This window comes from Drosophila arizonae, chromosome 4 (assembly GCF_054131065.1).
Source record: "Drosophila arizonae isolate 15081-1271.41 chromosome 4, UAZ_ARI_1.0, whole genome shotgun sequence".
Taxonomy (NCBI): Eukaryota; Metazoa; Arthropoda; class Insecta; order Diptera; family Drosophilidae; genus Drosophila; species Drosophila arizonae.
The window spans coordinates 700,288-721,423 of NC_142924.1; the positions used below are offsets into that span (position 1 = coordinate 700,288).

General features: G+C 41.2%; 1 protein-coding gene and 1 long non-coding RNA gene across 5 annotated transcripts in view; both read left to right on the forward strand.

Moving 5' to 3' along the window:
- LOC149268942 (uncharacterized) overlaps positions 1 to 21,124 on the forward strand; it is a 45,609-nt gene extending 24,485 nt beyond the window's left edge. The window contains exon 2 of the long non-coding RNA XR_016269599.1: positions 15,401 to 21,124. This is a non-coding gene — a long non-coding RNA (uncharacterized LOC149268942). The remainder of the gene's footprint in view (positions 1 to 15,400) is intronic.
- The window catches only part of klar (klarsicht), a 148,202-nt gene that overhangs the window by 74,104 nt on the left and 52,962 nt on the right, over positions 1 to 21,136 (forward strand). The window lies entirely within an intron of this gene.

The following is a 21,136-nucleotide window of genomic DNA, read 5'->3' on the forward strand; positions in this document are numbered from 1 at the left end:
AACAAGTCCACTTCCCCACTCTCTCCCTCTCTATTCCTCTCTTTCTCTTTCTAATTATGACATCTGACTGACATTTTGACTGTGTCTACAAATAAACAAAAAGTGAAGCTAAAGAGGCTGTGCATTAGTTGAGCTCATGTCAAACAATTTTTCGTGTGTGCCACGCCCAACACGCTGCCTCTCAATCTCTCTCTGTCCTCCTCTCGTTCCCTCTCGTTTATGGTTTTTCTTGACGTAAATTTCACTTTCAAGCAACGAATTTCTGGACTTTTGTTGTCCAATCGGAGTTGTGTGTGTTGGAGTTAATTGGTTTATCACGCACACCACTTGCAGTTGGCAGCACTGGAGCCACTGGAGCCACTGGAGCCACTGGAACCACTGGAGCCCATGCAGAAGCAGCGTACCATGAGGTACTTGCGCCCATATGAAAAACACTTTCGTTTCTTCAAAAATCAAAAGAAAATAAAAACAGAAATGAAACGAAAGTGGCCCTTAGCCTGGCTCCATTGATTTTCACTAACGATAAGAAAATTTAAAGTAGCTTCAGCTGCTGTTGGCAATGAATGAGGTAATATGCACAGGTAGCGCCAATTTCATAAGAGAACTGGTACGACTCGACATAGCTCATGTCTGAGTCTGCATCCGCGTAACTCTTATCAGCTCATTTGTAGCTGACGAATTGCTGTTGCTTTTGCATTACCTGCAACTGGGCCTTTCATGTTAATTTGTCTCAGGTGTTTTTAGTGCAGTTGTATAATTGAGTTGAGCTGCCTTTTAAATTCTTCTTTCGCATTCCGACAGACAACTTTGTTCAATCTTTGGTTTTGCTTTGGTAACCGCAAAGGTGCAAGTTGTGCTGGCAATTCGATATGAATATCTGTATATACCCTGACTTTTACTTTGCAAATATTTGAATGTAGCCAGAACTATGATTGGTATTTACATATATCAGCTATGTGCGAGTACTCATCGAAGTCTATGCTTGAAGTTCTCATATGAAGGTCTCATCAAAGCTAAACTTTTATTTTATGTGCATGCGAAGCAACTTTTTATAGTGTGTCAACTCGTTGAGCACCTTAACACTTACTTCTTTAAGCTGCTTGTTTATCTCTTTTGGGTTGTTAAGTAATTGATAGCTCATAAATATATCTTCTACACATACACTTGCTAAGGGTCTAACTGCTTTGAACTCGCTTACGAAACAGAGGCAAAAGTAACTTGAGAGTGAGATACAAAGTTGAGCAGGCAGACTTCAGCTATATTTAATGAATCTGACAATAAGATCTAATCGACGATCGAAAACCAATATGAGGATCGATGACGTCGAGTATGGAAGATTGAGGCTCAGATATTGAGGATCGAAGATCGTGAATTGATGATCGGAATTCGAGGGTCGCGAAACAGAGCATCCGCTCGAAATATAGCGATATAGTTCGCACTACAACAAGCTCAAGTCTTTTTGGCATAACTTTTAATTACTTCATGTAGAATTTACATAGATCGACTCTCCGATAAACCTGTTCAAGATCAGATGACAAGAGCCATGAAAATAATTAAATTAGTGTATCTGCAGAGGCATTAAATCTCTTGCACTTTGCAGTTGTTGTTGTTTTTTCCACGTTGCTTTACGCACTGATCCTGGCCCGACTGCAAAAACATATCAATTTTTTGCCTTTGACTCTTAACCACAAGATAAAAATAACAACAATGTTGCTGCTGCTGTTGTTGTTGTTGTTGTTGCTGATGTTGTCTGTTTGTTTGCTTGTGCCTTGTCATAAGTCTGACAAGTTTGTTGAGCTGGCCTCTGCCAGCCAGAAAACACATCTTTCGCTTGCAATCTCTGTTTTGCACGTCGCTCCCTCTCTCTGTCTGTCTCTGACTCTGTCCCTGTCTGGCCCCCTGCTGCGTTTGCATAATTTTATTTATGAAACAAAGACATCATCGATATCAAATGCCAACGAGAGACGGCAGCACCAGCAACTGTTTGGCTTCAGTCAGCCCAGCGTTGGCTTCCCAAGTGCTGGCAGCTGCCTTCTTAGCCCGGCTTTGCTACATATTTATTTCTGGGTCAAAATGCTGGTAACAACTCTGGCTTAAAGGCTCAAGTTTTTAATTGATTATAAAGTGACGCGGGCCACTCCATAAAATATTGCCAAACTCTTGAACGTAAATCTCAATTAAATTCTGTGCTGTCGCCGCACCTCCAGCTTTATCTACCGCTCTAAATTATGGAGTGCCTGGGCCCACACATATATTTCTAGCCAGAAACAATGTCGAAATATTCAGTTTTGTAAAAATCAGCTACAAATTTGTTCGAGCTTAGCTTTTTAAATTTTATTTTCCAATTAACGCCAGAGCTGTGAAAATGTTTAGTTTTCAGTATTCAGTAATGAAAAGTCAGTGGAAAGCCGTTGAACGTTGCTGATTGAATGAATGAATAAGTGAATGAATGAATGAATGCATGATTGAATATCTGCTTGACTTGTTTTCAGCCTGCTTCAGGCGCTTCGCACTTTGTCTAAAACAATTTGCAACTAAAAAGCAGCGCTTGCCATAGATGAAAGTAATATTGCATTTTTTGCCTAATTGATTATCATTATCATTTCATATTGATTATCATTAGCAGTTGCTTGGAATGAAGGAGTCAAAGTGAGTAGTAGCTTTGCTGCTGTGATGTGAAAATGCCACTCAATGGATACTCACCCATATTTTAGGATTGCATTGAGGCTATTGATATTCCTTTCGTTGTTTAATTTCATCTCATGCATAAATATTCATGTGCAACCACTCTCGAGCTAACTCTTCAGTTATTATTTTGGATTTCAATATCATTTTCCCAACAATAAAATCTCAGCAGAGCAAAGCCGTAAAGATAAGAATTTCAAAACAAATTTATTTTCATGCACAAAACGTGGCATAATTAACTCAATGAATCACTTGAATGAGGCATTCATTTAACTCATGCGGTGCACTCAGCGAAGAGCGAAGAGAGCAGCTCAGCTCAGCTCTTTAAATGAACACAGAAAAATAAAAATCATTTTGGGGGCGTTTCTTTTTTATTATTATTAGCTGAGAAACAAATATATTCTTGTATTTTACGACTTTTCTATAAACAAAATTTGGTTTGTCATTAATTAAATTAGCATAAAATTTATGCAATGCATGAAGTGAAAGAATGCGTGTGTGAGAAAGAGACAGAGAGAGGTGGAGAGTGGGAGAGAGAAAACAATTTAACTGCTCAACTTTGTCGCCGCTTTAAGTGGCCTGACACAAAAACCCGCAAAGACCTTTTTACCCTTTTCTTAATGGACTTCTTCTTCTTCGGTTTTAACACTTTACGATCTTTTCAAATGATATATATAAACATACATACATGGAACTACTTATATGTAAGAACATTTCTAGACTCTAATTTGCTGCGTTAGCAAAGTTCAAGTTTTGTTTCTTTTACGAGTCAACAAAGTGGAACAAAACTAATAAAATTTTCTTTCTCTTTGCAGGTAAGCACAATAAAACATTTTAATGATCTACCTGAACAATTATGAGTTTACCCAAATATCGTGAGTATTTGTTTTTGTGAAATTGTACAACACTGAACATTACTTAATGTAATTGTCGTTGTTATATGAATAGCTGAGCTGTATGCTGGGTGGGCCAAGCCTTGCTTTAAAGCGAGTCGACCAGTGCATGCCAGAAAAAAACATTTTATACTCTGGCTTCATGCTTCAAATGGGGTATATACGGTTAAGCTTTAAATAATTGAAGGGGGAAACTGTGTAGAATCAAAATTTTGATCCGTAAAATATATTCAGCTGTGTAGACTTTGATCTTTGCTTCAGTCTTTTTAAATCAGCATGAAAACAGGGTATGTCTACGTAGTAACAACCTGCTTCTCTGGTTTTCTGGCTGTAATTTCTGTGACTTAAATGGCTATCGATAGCTGCAGTTGCAATTGCAGTCGCTAAGCTGAAGTCTTGGGCTTAACAAATTTGTGATTATATGAGCGGTCTTCAGGGGCGGCATATTTGCGAGTGGGCGTGGCCGGCAATGCAATTGTCTGTCTGCATGCAAAGCTCCCGCTGCTGCTGTCTGTTACTATTTGGCTTTTGCCAAATGCCGTTGCAACTGTAAACAGCAACAGAGAGATATATTTTTATTGCAGCGCCTCGACTCGTGATACAAGCGCGATTTGCGTGCCGAATTCGAGCACTGCATATGCATAATGAATGGCTTTAAAAATCTAATTAGACTATCGCTCGCTCTCTTTGGCTTGCCAGAAGTTAAGCCCATAAAGACAAAACCACAAAAATAGTCCAGAACGTGGCTGGCTTTAAAGGCAGCCATGGAAAATTCGCAAATGCAAACAATAAAATGCGCTGTGGCAGATGTGTGGGGTGTTAGAGGCAAGGGAGGGGGAGGGGGGGGGGGGCAGGTGGTTAGCATCTATGCTACAAAGCACGCGCACTTGATTCAGCTCAGGTTGCTGTTGCTGTTGTTGCTGCTGTAGCCGTAAATGGCTGATGAGGCCAAGTTAATTATACCGTTGCACAGAGATCTCTTTGTTTTTTGGCCACACGTTTACCTCATTTGCAAATTGCGGCACTTTTAAAAGGGCTCTGACGGAGAGTAAGACAAAAGCGAACAGAAATGCATGCAAACAGACAGAGAAAGGGCAAAAGACACAGAAAGAGAGAGAGAGAGAGAGAGATTGAGAGAGAGGTAGAGGCAGACAGCTTGTGCCATTTTAGCCCATCTGAACTGAAGCGCTTTAATTGCGGCCTCAAGCGCTGACCAAGCGACTTTAGCGTTTGCTTAAAGGGATATCCCAGATATGCAAACAGTTGCTATATAATTAAAGATGACACAAGTTTTACAAAGGGAAATCTCAATAAACGAGGATTGTAGAAAGTCGCAAACTGATTATATGTATGGGGAAAAGGGAAACATCTTTTCATATAACTTTGATCAGTAGCTGAAGCTTGACTTGAAGATGTGCAAGCAAGAGAGTGACAGAGAGATAGAGGTGGAAGATATGCAGGTGAAGGAGATGGGCAGAAAGACAGAAATCCTTCTGGGCCCGCTCCCAGAAAATAGGGTAGGAGATGAGTGGATCAGAGAGAAAGACGGAGAGTTAGATATAGAATGTGTGAAAGGGAAAAACATGGGAGACAAATATGAACTGAGATGAAGGAAGAGATCGAATATTATTAATATGATATGTAACTTATTCAATTCCAAGCAAGCTTCAAAAAGCGACACTAGTTAAAAGTCTATAATGATATCATAATGTTGCCTAAGCAATTTTTAGTATTAATAACCACAAAATGCCAACCTCAACAATCTCAAATCGCGTCGCACTTGCTAATAAAGTGGAAAAACTGAAACTTATCTGAAACCAACAGAAATTCTTTGTCCAACTGCAGTTCAGTGAGTGGAAAAAAATAGATGGAAACCGTTAGTTGGGCACCTGCCCTTAGGCTCATATTCGTGCAACATTTATCAGGCAAATGCAACTCCCCTCGTTATGGCATGATATATGACGTGTGATTCGGTGGAGGGTATCACAATTGCTGCCGATAAGAAAATCATATATAAAAGAGAGCCGACCGACCGACCGACCGACTGAGGGTTTGTTATGACATTTGAACGAACATATGGCTGTGGCTATGGCCAGGGGATCTATGTTCCATGCACGTAATTTGCCTGAGCAGCCGGCAAAGTTTTCCAACCAGTTGCCTCAGCAAATTTCCCCAGCCATAATACATAATTTAAATGTAAGCTAAGCACTTAAATTATGACAAAAACAAAAAAGACTGAAATGAAAATAAAGCACAAAATGCGGCCGGAAACTGGCAAACGAACATCTACAGAGAGCGAAAGAGAGGGAGAGAAGTAGAGGCAGAGAGCTCGCAATGCGTAACGGCTTTAATTTTAGGAGAATTATCTATGTGTAGCACTCGCTCGCAACTTGCTATTAAGCAGCAACTCCATGACGACATTAACTGCAATTGCAATTAACCCACTTTGTTTTTGTTACGGGAGAGAGACAGACGGACAGAGAGAGAGAGAGAGAGAAAGATAGAGAAGAGAGAACATTAACTCTGTGCCTCGTGCCGTGTTTTGACATAACTAAAAAAAAAATTCAAGAGAATTAAGCATGAAATTCATCCTGTCATTTGCTGAATAGCTAACCAAATTGTAGAAAGTTTGTTTTTTATTTTTTGATAGCCTTTTTTAATAGTTTTAAATAGGTTCAGCTAATAAATTAATGTTGCTTGGCACTCTTTTTGTAGCACAAACTGCAATTAGTTAAATTTACTTTTTTTTTAACAAGAAATTTGAAATGTCAGCTCTTTTTTCGAGTACTTCCGCTTTTCGGATTTCGAAATATTGCAAGTCAAGTTGAAGTGTGAAAATAACTTTAATTTAGTTTTATAAAAAATATAAACAATATAACAAATAAGTTATTGAGAGCATTTGCTCGTAAATATTACACCCTCATCGTTCTGGTGAAGAGATACCCGAACTTTCCACACATTATCCACCCTTCCAGGTGAATTGGCCGCAACCTAAGCCAACAAAGCTGTGCATGCAAACATCAAATCTATATTTTTAGACATGACAGTGCCATTTGGTCTCATGTTCCCTATATGTAAAAGCGAAGAAAAATAATTAACATCTGGCATATGCTGGCGCTCTCAGTCTATTGTTTCGTACGTTGCCGTCTCATACCCCCCTTGTGTGCCCTTGCGGAAAGAAGTGGAGAGACCCAGTTAGGGTCAAGTGCAAACTGGCATTCGTGGCACAGCACATGCTCTGCTGTTCTGCTTGTACTCTCATTCCCATTCCAATTGCCGTTTCCATTTCCATGCCCATTCCCATTCCATTCACATTCTCATTCCAAAGACTTTAATAGTTTCGTTCCATTCACTGATTTCCGCGCTCATAATTTTTAGTGGCAAACTAGAAACAATTTCCTTTTATGGTTTTTGTTGTGCTTTACTCAGCTCGCTCGCTCAACATGCGGTTCTAATCAACTGAAGTTTCAGTGCCTTTTTCAGCACCGCCATCGAAAACTCTTTGGCGAGTTCATTGGCTTCCTCTTAGCTGATCATTTGATTTGCCTGGCGAGATGCGTGTCCAGCTGAATAGTTGGAGACGCCCCCACGAATATGAAAAGGCTTTTGACGCCGTCTGACCTTCGATGATTGTTAATGGAGAGGCTGCCGAGACACTCGAGTATGGGAGGACTATGAGAGAGATGGCAGGGGGCCAAGTTCAACGGAAGCCAGCAAAGAAACAATTTTTCTTCTCCGCAGTCAACACTTTGCTATGCTCGCTATGCTCGTTCAGTGAGTGAGTGGAGTATATTGGCTCGCACCGATGCATGAGAGTTGGATTAAATGAGGCAGTATAGGTAAAGAGATGTATGGCCTGTATGAGGTGTGAGTAAATGAAGTAGCATCCACTAAAAGGCTTCATCGATAACATTAATCGATAACCTCTTCTCGACTTGTGCTGATTCTCTTCTTTCTTCTTCTAGATTTGTGATGGTTTCAATATATTCTGATTATTAAATCCTCACTAAACTATGAGCGAGCATTCGGCAGTCGTTCTAGTCCATTCAAATGGTTTTCCACTTGTATTTTTTTTCCACTTGGAGTTGCAAGTTGCGACGAGTTGCTTGCAACATTGCGTAGTGTTGTTTTGTGGCTTGTAGCCAGTGCATTTGTGCCGCCCCTTGCGGGTTTGCATTTTTTGCAGATGTCTTTAAGATGATAACCCCGAACCCCCGAAACGTATTCCACTCGCTCGCCACGGTAAAAGTGACAACAACAGCAACAACAACAACAACAACAACAACAGGAACAACAGCAGCAACTGCTGAAAGCAAATGAAATGTTTTCATTTCTTGTATTTCTTTTCGGGTATTTTTGTTCGGTTTTTGTTGTCGTCTCCAAGTTGGGTCTGTGTCGCAGTTGTACAGCTTATCGCCGTGGGGCCATCTGTTCAGGGGCCAAACAGAGCCGTAAAGAAATTAATTCGCCTAACCCTGTCGACACCTAACACAAGGCTAAGCCCAACAGCCACCAGCCAACAGCTAATGCACCGCGCCACACATGGCCATAGCCACTGTCAATGTGAAGAAGAGGCTTTCACTTAGCCACGCTCCCTCTATCCGCTCTCCCCTCTGTCTCCTCTCGTCTGCATTCTTGATGGCCACCCGCATCAAATTCGTGCCTTGCGCTTTTGAGTGACTTATGCAAATACTTGACGCAAGGTTCATCAAGCAGAGAGAAATGAAAGGCCTCTATGAAGGCGGGTTAACTGCCTAATTATGCAAAGCGGCTTAGACAGCGAGGCGAACCTATTCATTTGGCCAGGGCCAAAAGGAAGCCAAACTTGGCCCCTTACTTTGCATAATTGACGAGCGCCATTTGATGCACTTAGCACAGCAACAAAAATTAAGCGAAATAAACCCCGGAAATATTCGTCTCTAAACCATGTTGCATGCCCCATTAAAAAGTGTGCGTGCGTCTGTGTCTGTGTGTGTGTGTGTGTGTGGAGGAAAGTGCTGCGGAAATGCAAAACCAAATAGTTTTGCAGCGAGTGTGAAAAACTTGAAAATGTTTTCAAACTTTTTTTTAATGTTATGCGGCGGGGCGCGAATAAACAAAAGGCAAAAGGCGAATGCAGTCCAAGCAGCAAAAGAATGCACATAAAATATAAGGCGCAATTGTTATGCTCGACTAAGCGGCAATACACTGCGAGAAAAATGCTAGAGAAACAAGGAAACTAATAAAATTGATTTGATTGAGATGAAAAAACTGAAAAGACTTTGACTTGAAATGTTTCCATATTATTAACATGCAATTTAAAGCATCCTAAAGGTGGGGTATGGAAAAATAGACTTGTTAAATATTTCAAGCTCATCATAAATTTCGCTCAGTGTAAGCGCAGTTGGCAACAGTTAAGGCTAGTTAAGGAAACAAAACCATTTTGCCAACCTGTGAACAGTTTTACAGACCAGACCCATTTTTGTGTCGAAACTTCTCAGTGCATAAAGTCAGGCACTTAAGAAGCAAACGGCAGGTGCAGGGCCCCAATGACAGGTGGGCGTTGCAGCTGTGGAAAGGGGCGTTCGCCTGGTCATGGGTAAATGGGTTTCGCAGTAAGCAGCAACACTCGAGCTGAGCCTGGCAGAGACTCTGATTGTGTGGCATTTGGCCAGCCCAGGCCGGGCCGGGCCAGGCCAGGCACTGACATTTGGCCGGGGCCAACAATCGCCAGCTGATTGCAGCTCTGCTCGCATTTAATCCCAGTTGTTTAGCTGCACAGAACATGGCATTAGGCAAACACCAAGTGGCTACTGGAGATGGTGGCTACTGGAAAGATAGCCCCAATTGCTGCTGCCGCTTAACAAGCGCAATTTCCATAATCTATAGGAAATGCAGCAACGACACGCTCCACACTCCACACTCTACACTTTTCACACCATTGATTGCAGAGCTCTGATCCAGCCAAGTCGAAAAAAAAGAGAAGAGCCAGAAACCAATCGCTTCCGCTTGATGTCAATGCTGAGAATCTCAGCTGAACGTGACCAAGAGATTGGAGTTGCTCAGCGGGCGAATCCCAAGCGAAATGGGGCTTCAATTACGAGCAGAGTTGCCAATTGCGATCTAAGTAAAAGAGTTGCTCAATGTAAAGATCAAAGCGATAGATCATTTGCTTAAGAAAGAAGAGATAATACATTAAAATTTTGGTATAGGCAACTCTGGCTAAAATTAAATTATTGTATTGTATAAGTTAGTCTCGTCTGACTTTGAATTGAATTAAAGTGTGTGTGGGCGTGTGTGTGCTGGCAACCCTGTTAAGCTGTCAGCTCTTAACAGCTTGGGGCTGCACAGCAGCTGACGTAGCTGTGTTTTTTTCCCATTTTTATATCCACTTGGAGCTTAAATTTTAATTAAAACGAAACAAATAACTTTTGCTTTAAATGGTAAAAATGCAATTAGGCACACAGCCTGGCAACTCTGTTGAACAATGTTCAGGCACAAACTCTTGCTTGGCTGCTGCAGCTACTACTACTTTTTTTTCGTAAATTCCGGGTTATACAACAAATAAATAAATTTCAATTAAAATATGCATGTGCCTTGGCAACTCTGGCAAGTAATATTGCGGGTGCAGTCAATTTGTGTCGACATCTAGTGGGCGTCTTTTTGGCCGTTCTTTGTGGCTTTCACCTTATAGAAAGCTCATCATCATTACAAATTTTCGGCTTGAACTGTGCCCAGCCTCTGCTGGAGTCACAACCACACACACACACACACATACACACAGAAACTCATATCGCAGCTAAGCATCTATTACAATTCGATTTATCGCGATGCTCTTGAATTACAAATAGACCCGCCTGAACCAACTCTGATGAGGAGGCATATAACAAAAAAGTCCAAAAATGTTTTTTGGGTGCGGCTCTTGGTTGGGTCTTCGTCTTTTGTCTTTGGGCCAAGTTTGTCTCAAGTTGAAGGCGCCAATAACATTAAAACTTAATAGACAGAGTTTAAAGTAAATTACAATTGGATAAGTCATCATTGGGTCAACAACGACTTCAAGCTGTGGGTCTTCAATATATGGGCACAACTGCAACTGCAACGGCGATTACATAGGCAACAAAAGAGTTTAAAATTGGAAAGTTGTGGTCACTAAAAAGTTGTCTGTTTCAATTTAATTTTATTAAGGAATTTGGAGAGTTATGTGTAGGGTATATCGGATGGTATATAAGAAGGCAAGCAGCCAAGTCAGATATTGAGCGTATTGCATACTGATAACGAACTCATATCAAGTAAAGCATTCAGGATAAGCTTGGAGATCCTCCTGAAAATAAAGCACCCTAGTATCTGATCCCTTCACATAGATCATGTAGCATATCCCCTAGTATGTATCTGCTTTGCACTCTGACCTTTTCCATTTGGCAATCCAACTCCTATTCAAAATCCCACAAAAAGCAATCCTCTTAAGCCTTAAGCCACATTATAAACACATCAACATGAAATTCATCAATTGAAAGTGCGCCGCAGAGAGATGCGATCCGAGGAAACGTCACGCGAGCAGCTTCCCAAGCGGAATGACAAAGTCTTTGCTGCAACGCCAGTGTCTTGGCAGTTGCATGTGCCATGCGGCATGCGGCATACGGCATGTGACTTGTGGGTGATTGGTTTGTAAGCGTTGAAAACTTTATTATTGTATTATCACATTCGACTCGGGCTATGCGCGGGACGAAAGCAAAGATTCAGTTGTTGTGCTCGACTCGAGCTGTTTTCTGGCGTGGGTGCTAAGCCCGTGTCACAGCTTGGGGACTATGCCAATCCGAAATTCCCGAAACGACATGTGCAACATGCATTTGCCGTTCCCTTTTGCTGCATGTTGGCTTTTGGAAAATCATTTAAAAATAATTAAGCTCATGTTGTCTTACCCAATTGAGCGGCAGGCGCCCACGTCCCACGCTTTGATTTGTATTGTGGCAAATGATTTTGTTGAAATATTCCTCAAAAATTTATTTATTTTGGGCTTGACATCTCCCTGGAGCTCTCGTTTTGGGGTTTAGGATTACAGTCAAGGCTGCGTGGGGCGTTGCATCAATAAATCAACACGAACGAACGAACGGAAGTGTGGAAAACGAAACACGATCTTTTGTTACACATTCCGATATCGAATATCGATATGTGCTCATGTAAATGATTTGTGATAATTGAATTTCGTTACGAAGCAAAGGGGAAATAATATTACTGTAAGTTTAGTTTATCAACTGAATCACTCCTTGAGCAGGGAAAGAAAAAAGGTGAGCGGATCGAATTGGCAATGAGCAAGGAAGAGAGTAGAGTAGAGTAGAGTAGAGTCGAGAGAGGAAAGAGAGTTGTGTCTCGCTGTCCGTTGATGATGTGATTAAAAGATAATGACAGCAACAGAAAACTATCAAATGACAGATTAAAGTGCACACTGAGGGCCTGGCGAATCGCAGAGAAAGGCAATAAGAATTTATGAACTCAAGGGAGACCTTAATTTGCGTAGTAAATACTGCCCAAATATATAGAGTAAACAACTCTTATAGCTTCAGAGAATGCCAGATGAGTGTAGCATCAGTTCAAGTGGCAGCTGTGTCGACTTAGTCACCTTTTAATGGGTTTTCCAGGCCCTCGCAGTGGCTCACAAATGTCTGTGGGGAGTGCCGGCAAAGCTTACTCATAGACAGAGTGTCTTTTCCGTAGATTTATGTGGAGAGTAAGTCAAAGTCGTGCACAGCCTGAGTCGAGGCTTTGAATGCTTTGCCACCCGCGGCTGCATCAATGGCTGCATCAGCGGCTGCTGCTGCGGCGGCAGCTTATGACAGGTGTCCAATGGGATGACAACACAGATTTCAATTACAATTCGCACACCTTTTGACTCCTAATTTCTGGCTAAGGCATGTAAAAAGCGAACCGCAGCGCAAATTAGGCAACAAACGCCGGCAACATGTTGCCTTGCCTGCCGCGCAGCATGTTGCACAGAAAGTAATGGCAATGGGAATGGGCAATTGGCAGCGAGCAATTGGCAATTGGCAATTGGCAATTGGCGATTGGAATTGCAATAATTTATGACTTTTAATTTGCCACTTGTGCAAGATTTATGGCCCAATATGAAAATTGAAATGCAATCAAAAAATATTATGTTAACCTCTGACCTCAGCAAAGGTAGGAAAATTGAAAAAAAAAAAAAAAAATAAGAAGAAGAAGACAGATACAGAGACAGAAGACAGTCGAGGAAAATATGAGCTATTGTGGCACATAAATCAGCAGCAGTGCAACGACAGTTTTTGGCGCCCTTTGCTGGCACAGCTACAGTTTTCACTCCATAAATGCAATAGCAACAACAACAACAACAACAGCAGCAGCAGCAAATTGATTGACAAGCCATGAAATTGCATTTTGTGTTTCGGCTTGGCTTCTCCAGCTGCTGGCTGCTGACAATTTGTAATGGCTTAGAAAGTTTTTTGTTTTGTGAACTGAACTCTGACCCCGCCGACTCGCCGACTCGCCTGGGAGCGTCGCGTCCTTTCGGCTGCATGCGTCCTGCTTGTTGGTGGCAAGCAAGTGAGGCATATCATTGGCTCATCATCGTGCGGGGGAGGGAGGGACTTTGATCTCCAGCTGCGCCAGGCGTCATGCATGAATGGTCGGTGTTAGCGGCTGCAACATGCAAATATGAACATGACAACAACTTGCATGCCACACACACCACACACCGCAGTCCACCCCACCTCTTCCACTCCTCTCCCCTTGACTTGTCTCTGGTACGCCACCCAAGCATTGGCAATTGCATTTCCTATTTGCGGCCTTGGCTTCCTTCCTATTGGCCACGTTATTTCTTCACTCTCTTCTATTGTTGTCTTCCTCGTTGTTTGCATAAACATTTTGCATGCACTGTGCGACTCGTATTTACGCCCCGTACTGTAAGATTTATTTGCTCTAGCCGTGGCTCCTCTTGATGTCTTGCTTTAGCTCTGGCTCAGGCGGCTTTGGCCTCAGCTTCGTTGACTCGTGCAATAATAAATTTGAAATGTTTTGGCATTTTGGTAGCCATTGAAGCGCAGCAAAGCCCGGCTAAATAAACATTTGAAAACGTGCTACGAATTGTTTATGTTATGAGAATTTGCTTAGTTTGAACAGAGAGGGAGGATGGTCAAGGGAGGGGAAAGCGTTTAAATTAAGTGGAAACTTATGCTAGAGGAGTTGTGATTGAATATGTGTGGCATATGCTTTAAAAGGAGTTTAAAGTACAGTGAAAGGTTAAAAGAGGAAAACAAGAGTCTAAATGTGGTTGAATGCGCTTTGAATTGAAATTGAATTGAAGTATGGACTGAGCTAATAATTGATAATAATTATAAAGTAGACTGAACAACTCCTCTGTCTACAGTCTGATTGAATTTTGATGCCTCGTAATTATAGGAAATATGATATCTTCTTCGATGCGATAATGGATTGATTGTATGGCACACTCAACAGGCTTATTTTGGTCACATCTGAAAGCTTTTCGCCTCTCAATTAAATGCATGAATCTAATCTAATCGATTGATACTTCACTCTCTATGACATACAATATTTGATTAGCTGCTCTTTAATATCAGAATTCCATTGATTTATGGCCCAAACTAATGCACTCGGAGCAACTTATCAGTTGAATATGGCTGCAAAGTGGGTCAGCTTTAGATATCGAGTGCTTTATCGATTGCTCTGTTATCGTCTGCATCAAGAATGCAGCTCGAATGAAAGCACTTTCCAGGCATTCTGGCTGCATTTTTGTCGCGTGTCTGCCACGCCCGCTCACTCGGAAAATGTCATGCACCATTGCCACATGCACGAAGCCAGAAAATTGGGTGAAAATCTATTTCTTTTCCGTTCAATGGTTGTTGTTGTTGTGGCTAGACATAAATTGTGGCCAGAAAATACCTTTTCTCGTTTGGCCTTATTCAATTAGCATAACAAACTATAACAGCGCCTGCTACTCCTACTCCCACTCCCACTCCCACTCCCACTCCTGCCTCCACCTCCTCCACTCAACACCCACTCTGTAAATGCCGATATGGCGCCCATTTTTGGTGTTTTCCATAACAGGGCATATGGTGCACTCTCTCTCTCCCTCTCTCTCTCTCTCCTCTCTCTCTCTTTGGGATTGTCAATAGTGAATGTTCTATATATGTTAAAGATTTCTCTCATTTGTTATTATTGTTTATCCACCGGGCATCTGGCGATCATTCGACTGCCAGAGTGTGGCCAGACATTTCACTTAAACAAATCATGATCATCGTCCATCGTGCCTGTTGTCAAACATGTCGCTCTACAAGATCTAAACAACGGCGCCGTGGCCCCTATTTAGACATAAATTATATATTTATAGCCCTGTCGATTCTGTTTGTCTGGGAAGTGGTTTTTCTTTTCTTCCCCGTCTGCCCATAAATTTGATGTGGCTTTGGAGTGCATTTCATTAGGTCGGCAGAAAAGTTGACAAACCGAATCAAAGCAAATGCATTTCGAAAGTTTACTATGGAGCGTAATGGATGCCTGAGCAGTTAAGGCTATCGATGCGGGAGAGTTTGGAATGGAGGTAACTTGGGAAAGGAAGCTGCTGGAAAGCATTTGCATATTATATCCAGGTTTTATTTCTTAGCATGTATATAAATCAAGAAAGGAATCGCTGGAATCAAGCACTCTCGACTAGAACACTCTCGTGTGTTTCTCTCTTTTATTTCCCTTGCCTGAATACCAAATATAGCTGCTACTTATGTCGTATATATATATATAGGTCTTGCATACTTAATATCAAATCAACTAACTTTGTCTCTTCTCTTCTCTTCTCTTTCTAGGTAAGAATCATACATACAAGGTCCAAGATCTCTGATCTCCGTCTTCAGCAATCGCACACACATGTGTTGCGTAAGTTTTTCCAGCTATTTTCGGTTTTTCGAATTTTGTGTTTGTTTTCTTTTTCTATTTTCATTTAGTTTTTGCTTCCGCAATTAAAATTGCCATTTCTCATGTTGAACTATCAACAACAAGATGCCATTTCCCTGCCTGCCCAAGTCTGGCGGTCATAATTTTTGGCTTTGCGTGCAAATTTCAATTTTTCATGGCAGGCGCGAAGAGGGGAACGAAACATTGCAACGTTCAATAAACTAAAATGGAATCCAGATTGAGATACACATATACATACTTATGTATTTTATACATATATCACAAATGTGTTATGTGCTGTGCAGTTGCCACGCCCCTCTTAGCAGGGTCTTTCTTTAACGATTTGCAATTAACATTCATTCGCTTTCACTCAACTCATCTCTTTGAGTGCACAAATTATTCGATTCGCGCTTTGTTATGAATGCAATTTCTTAATTGCCCCAATGCAATGGACTTTCGCATTTCATTGCCTGATTTATTGCCTAATTATTGAGTCTGTATTGGACAAATAATCGATAATGCTTTATATTTTAATTGAATTTATCGTTGAGCTAAGCCAGCTGAACGTAATTGTACATTTTAATGAAGTCGAAAGACATTCCAGAGATTATGACTGGCAGCCAAATTAACAAAGCTATGATATATTTCTCATTGAAGGAAAGATCAAGTCCCTCTCGCTCCTTAGACTTATAAAGAGCTATAGAAGATTATATCAGAGAAGATAACTTCTGCAAGTGCTACGACACCTTGAGTACCCCTACTCGACTACTTAGTTCATTTCTTTCGCCATCTTTGAACAGCTCTATTAGATTATCGATCTCTGCCTACTCTGGCATTAGGCTTTCATGCAATTAGCTAATTATGCAGAGAGTCAACGCTGCAATTGCAAGTCAATCGCTCTGCAGATAACTTTTATTACGAGCAACTCAAGAGTCGTAATGATTGCAATGATCATTATGATGATGATCAGCATTTTGATCAGTATCGGAACGAAGCGAGCAATTACTTTTGATAAAAGTGAACGCGGCCAGGGCATAGAGGACCTTCATTTCAGCCATCTAAACAAAGGCAGCGCTTTGAAGCAAGATGCGCTGCGGATCGCTGGGCTTGCCCTGGGCCCAACTGCATCTGTTTGAGCACTGTCAGGGTGTCTGTCCAGCTGTCTGTCTGTCTATGGAGTGCGCTGCCGACCCGAGTTCGAGTTCGAGTTCGACTTTCTGTCTGACAGTTTTTGGACTCGGCTGACTGTTCGACTGGTCGAGTGCTCTGGTCCGGCTGTCTGTCAAAGGCATATTGAAAACAATTCGTTCGTTGGTTCGTTTGCAGCGTCTGTCTTCCGGCAGTGCTACAATGTGTTGTTGCTGTTGTTGTTGCCGCATGTTGCATCAGTTGCTGTCATTTGATTTTGTACTGCTTTTTGCTCTCTGTCAATGCAGCGATTCGCCTGTTTGATATGGCGCAAGCAAGCAGAAAGCAAAAACAATAACAAAAACCTTTTGCTTTTCGCTTTTCCTGTCCTGTGCTGGCATTCAAGTGTGCTCGACGCTCTCTGCCTCTGCTCAATTGAGTCGCCTGGAAGAGGGGGCCACGTCTGCCCAGCGCTCATATTTGTTAGCAATAGCCAAAAATGTGAAACGTGACGAAGGCAATCGCCACGTGTTGGATTCACACACAGGTGAGAATTGCAAATTTCGCAATTTGAATATTTGAATATTTGCGGCGCGACATGCACGAGCTGCAACATGCACCACAAATGCAACAGCAAAGACTTTCTAATGCTGCCCCAACAAAGGGTGTCGCCTTCTCCTCTTCTTCTAGCTCTTTTTCGACCCATAAATAAATTTGAAATTCGCTGCGCCTGATTAATCCTTGTTAAGTCTTGCCACATGGCAACAACATCATGAGCCCACTTGCAACACATTCAATCAGGCAACTTCTGCAAGTGGTAGGTGTGTGTGTGCTGCTCTGCCTACCTGGTGGCAGCCACTGCTCGTTTATTCAAATTGCCGTTTGGCAAATTGCTAATAAAGTTGCCAACCTCAGCAAAGACGACGACGACGACGACGACGACGACGCGTTGCCAATAAATTTTGCTTTTATTTCCACGCTATGCAAATTTTTTTATGCACTTCGATCGATCGGCAGCAGACGCAATAAAAATCAAGAGGCGTTGATGTGTGAATGTCGTGTGTGTGTGTGTGTGTGTGTGTGTGTGTGTGTGTGTGTGTGTGTGTGTGTGTGTCTGTGGCTTAGGATGTCTTCGTTATGGTCCTATTGTCGCCTTGCCACACAATGCAGATCAGTTAAACTTTCTCTGGCATTGAGTGCAAATCAAGGCATTAGTTTGTTATAGATGCATCAATTGATGTGGCCAGCGAAAGTCGCAGACCTACCTGTACAGGTTGTCCTTTGTCAGCTGCCTAGATGTGTCGCCTCTCTATGGGCAAGATATATAGCGAAATATACTCGGAAACAGGAGTTTTTATTCTGTTGATGATGATTAAACTTGGCTAGACAAACAACGATTTCATATAGCTCTATAAGGATGTATTGATTGTGCAACTCATGATTATTAATGCAAATGGCTCAGTTCTTATAATATTTATCTATATATTATATAAGAGTATATCATATTCCTAAAGAAACTATTCTTCACTCTTTCTTACATAAATATTAATTAGAACTCTTCTATTTCTCTTCTTTCATCATTTATTTTCCACCTTCACGCTCTGTCTTCCATCTTCCATCTACCATCTCATCTGCTATGAGCTTTTAATTTGTTGATTCTAGTTGGAATTTTAATCAATTAATGCTATATAATTATTGATCAGTGATAATTGCCTTGTGTGTCTCTCTCTCTCTCTCTCTCTCTCTCTCTCTCTCTCTCTCTCTATGCTCTCATACATATAGATATCATAATTTGGTCTGTTGAAACTGATCTCTTCATTTTCCATTTTAATCCAATCAACACTTTAAGTGTTGCCTCACTCTCCCACTCCCTCTTTAATTATCCTTTTATATAATAACATTTCTCTCATTCTGTTTTAACACCATTTTCTGCCTAGGCTTTATATATAGTTTATACTGTATATAAGTTATATATATCACTAATCTTTCACTGTTTTCTTTGCCACTTGGTTTCTCAGCTGATTTCTGAGGCTTTTGCTTGCCACAGTTTCAGTTCAATGTACTCTAAACAATTGAACATTAAGCACGCTTAGCTGGCTGCCTATGTTTGTTGTTATTGTTGTTGTTGCTGTTGGTTTGCTGCTTGGCTGCTGCGGTCTCTTTCACCGCACTCAGCTCACATCGGCTAGGTAATATCTTAAGGCTTAACTACCAATTGTATTGGGTGTTATTGAACTCGGCCCACATTATTTTTAATAATATTTATATTTGCGCCCGAAAGTACCTTAAATAGTGTCACAAGTGGCAGTTGCTAGCCGGGCACGTAGTCAGCTTGTAGATTACCTCTTAACCTGGCCAAGTGAACACGCCTCCCTTTTGCATTTCAAAATCAATTGCTGCGCGAGCTTCCGAGATCTGTGCAACGTGTTGCGGCTCTCTTCACATGTCGTCGTCGATCAAGCGGCGACGTTGCGACGTTTATCTATTCGGAAGTAAGTGAGATGCTGAGATGTTGGAGCTGTAGCTGTAGCTGTGGTTGAGACTGACCCCCAAATGTGACCCGGCATGTTGCAGAGTTATGAACCCGTTTGCCGCTTAATGAGTTGCAGTGGAGTCTGTCGCAGCAGGAGGAGTAGAAGCAGGAGGAGGGGCAGCAGCAACTGGAGGAGGTGGTGCAGCACTTGACTTATGTGTGTTTTGATTTTGTAGCTTCTGGGCATTTGGCTGTGTTGCTGTTTTTGTTTTTGTTCGAGCGGCCTCTGCTCGCAAATTGAGGTGTCGTAATTGTTAAAAAAGCAAAGAGAAACAAAACACGCTGCAGATTCCACTTGATGCCAGTGTTTACTGTGTGAGCATCTCCACCTGCTGTTAGTGAAAGTGCGCTTTTCCATTGTCTCCTGCCTGGTGTCGGCTGTGGCCCCCCAGGACAGAGCAGTCCCCCCCCAAAAAAAAAAACAAAGCTGCAACTGAAACCCAAAACTCATTTGCAATGTTATATGAAACGAACAAATTTATTTGAGATATAGTTAAAGCCAAATTCAATAGAGGCCTGCAAGCGACACTAATGACAATTCATATTCGAAAGCAATAGGATATACATATAAGAAATAAAGTAATTATAAATGATTGAGATATAGAGATCATGAACATAATAGTTAGTGAATGAATCGACTTTATGATCCGTCTAATAGGCTGCATAGTAAAACAATGATCAATGGTATCCTGTGATATATCATATTAGTATATGAACTATCATATAGAGTTCTATAGAGTATCATTCAATGTCGTTTACTAGATATCATATCAGTTTTTATGAAGTATTTTCACCTTCAGAGCATTTGAGCTTCGTTCATTTGGCATCAACTATTCAAGCTTATTTAATTCGTTTTTGCAATTTTTTATTTGTAATGAATTTGTACTTCTTTCTCTGTCTCGCTTTCGCCATCTCCCTCTCTCTTGGCTGTTTTTGGTAATTACATTGTCCATTGTACAACTGTTTTGGCTTTTTTTTATGGGCACTTAATTTGCCAAAATGTCGGCTTTCAATTACTGTGCGGTGTTTTTTTTTATGTGCTGTGCATTGCCACGCCCCAATTACGAGTTGTCCAAGAAAGCTGGCAACCTGTTATATGATAGAGGATGTGCAACGGGGTCAACGGAGGTCAAGTCAGGCAACCGAAAGATCATTATCATGATTATAATCTTTATGTTTCGCGTCCATGTCAATTATAACTGCAACAATTGCAGCGGGCATTAGCTATAATAATAATAATAATCACAATGATAATGATAATGAATGGAGTTCTGCTTTAAAGCGCCGCAATAAATAAACAAGGCGTTGCTTAGCTTATGCAATTTATTATATTTTATATGGTTAGCTTTCTCTTTATATATGAACTTTGCGATAGCTGTTTGATGGTAACTTTATATCAGGTGACATTGTCCTTATAAAGCTTAAGATCTTACACTCGAATAATTGTTGGTTTTCGATTAATAGTGCTGCATCTCTTATTTAGATTTTGGCTTGAGAACATAATTCAGATCTGACTCGTAATTTGAAACATCTGAATGCCCTTTGACTGTTCAACTAAGCATGAAACGTAATCTGTGCATAATGCAGTTAGCTTTGAAATAATTTTGACTGCATAAATCGTATTCATTAATATATATATATAGACAGCTATACAGCTCCGACCCCGAGTTCAATTGGCTCGTAAACGTGGATGATTAGTGGCCGTCCTGAAGACTCTGGGCTTATCAATGCCCACACAGAGCAGCAGAGAGCAGTGAGTGACCCGCAGCGTTAGATATGATTGCGCTGCAATCAGCTGACCTTGACTTGCATACAGTAGACACTCGCTGATGATGATTGGCTCGGCTGCAGCCTTCAGGCGAGGCTGCAGGGAAAACTCTAATTGCCCAATTCAAATGTTGCGCAATTAGACGACTTCACATAGTTTGCTTTGCTTTGTTGTCGTTAGTTTTGTTTTGTTTTTTTTTTTTTTTTTAAGACTAATTAG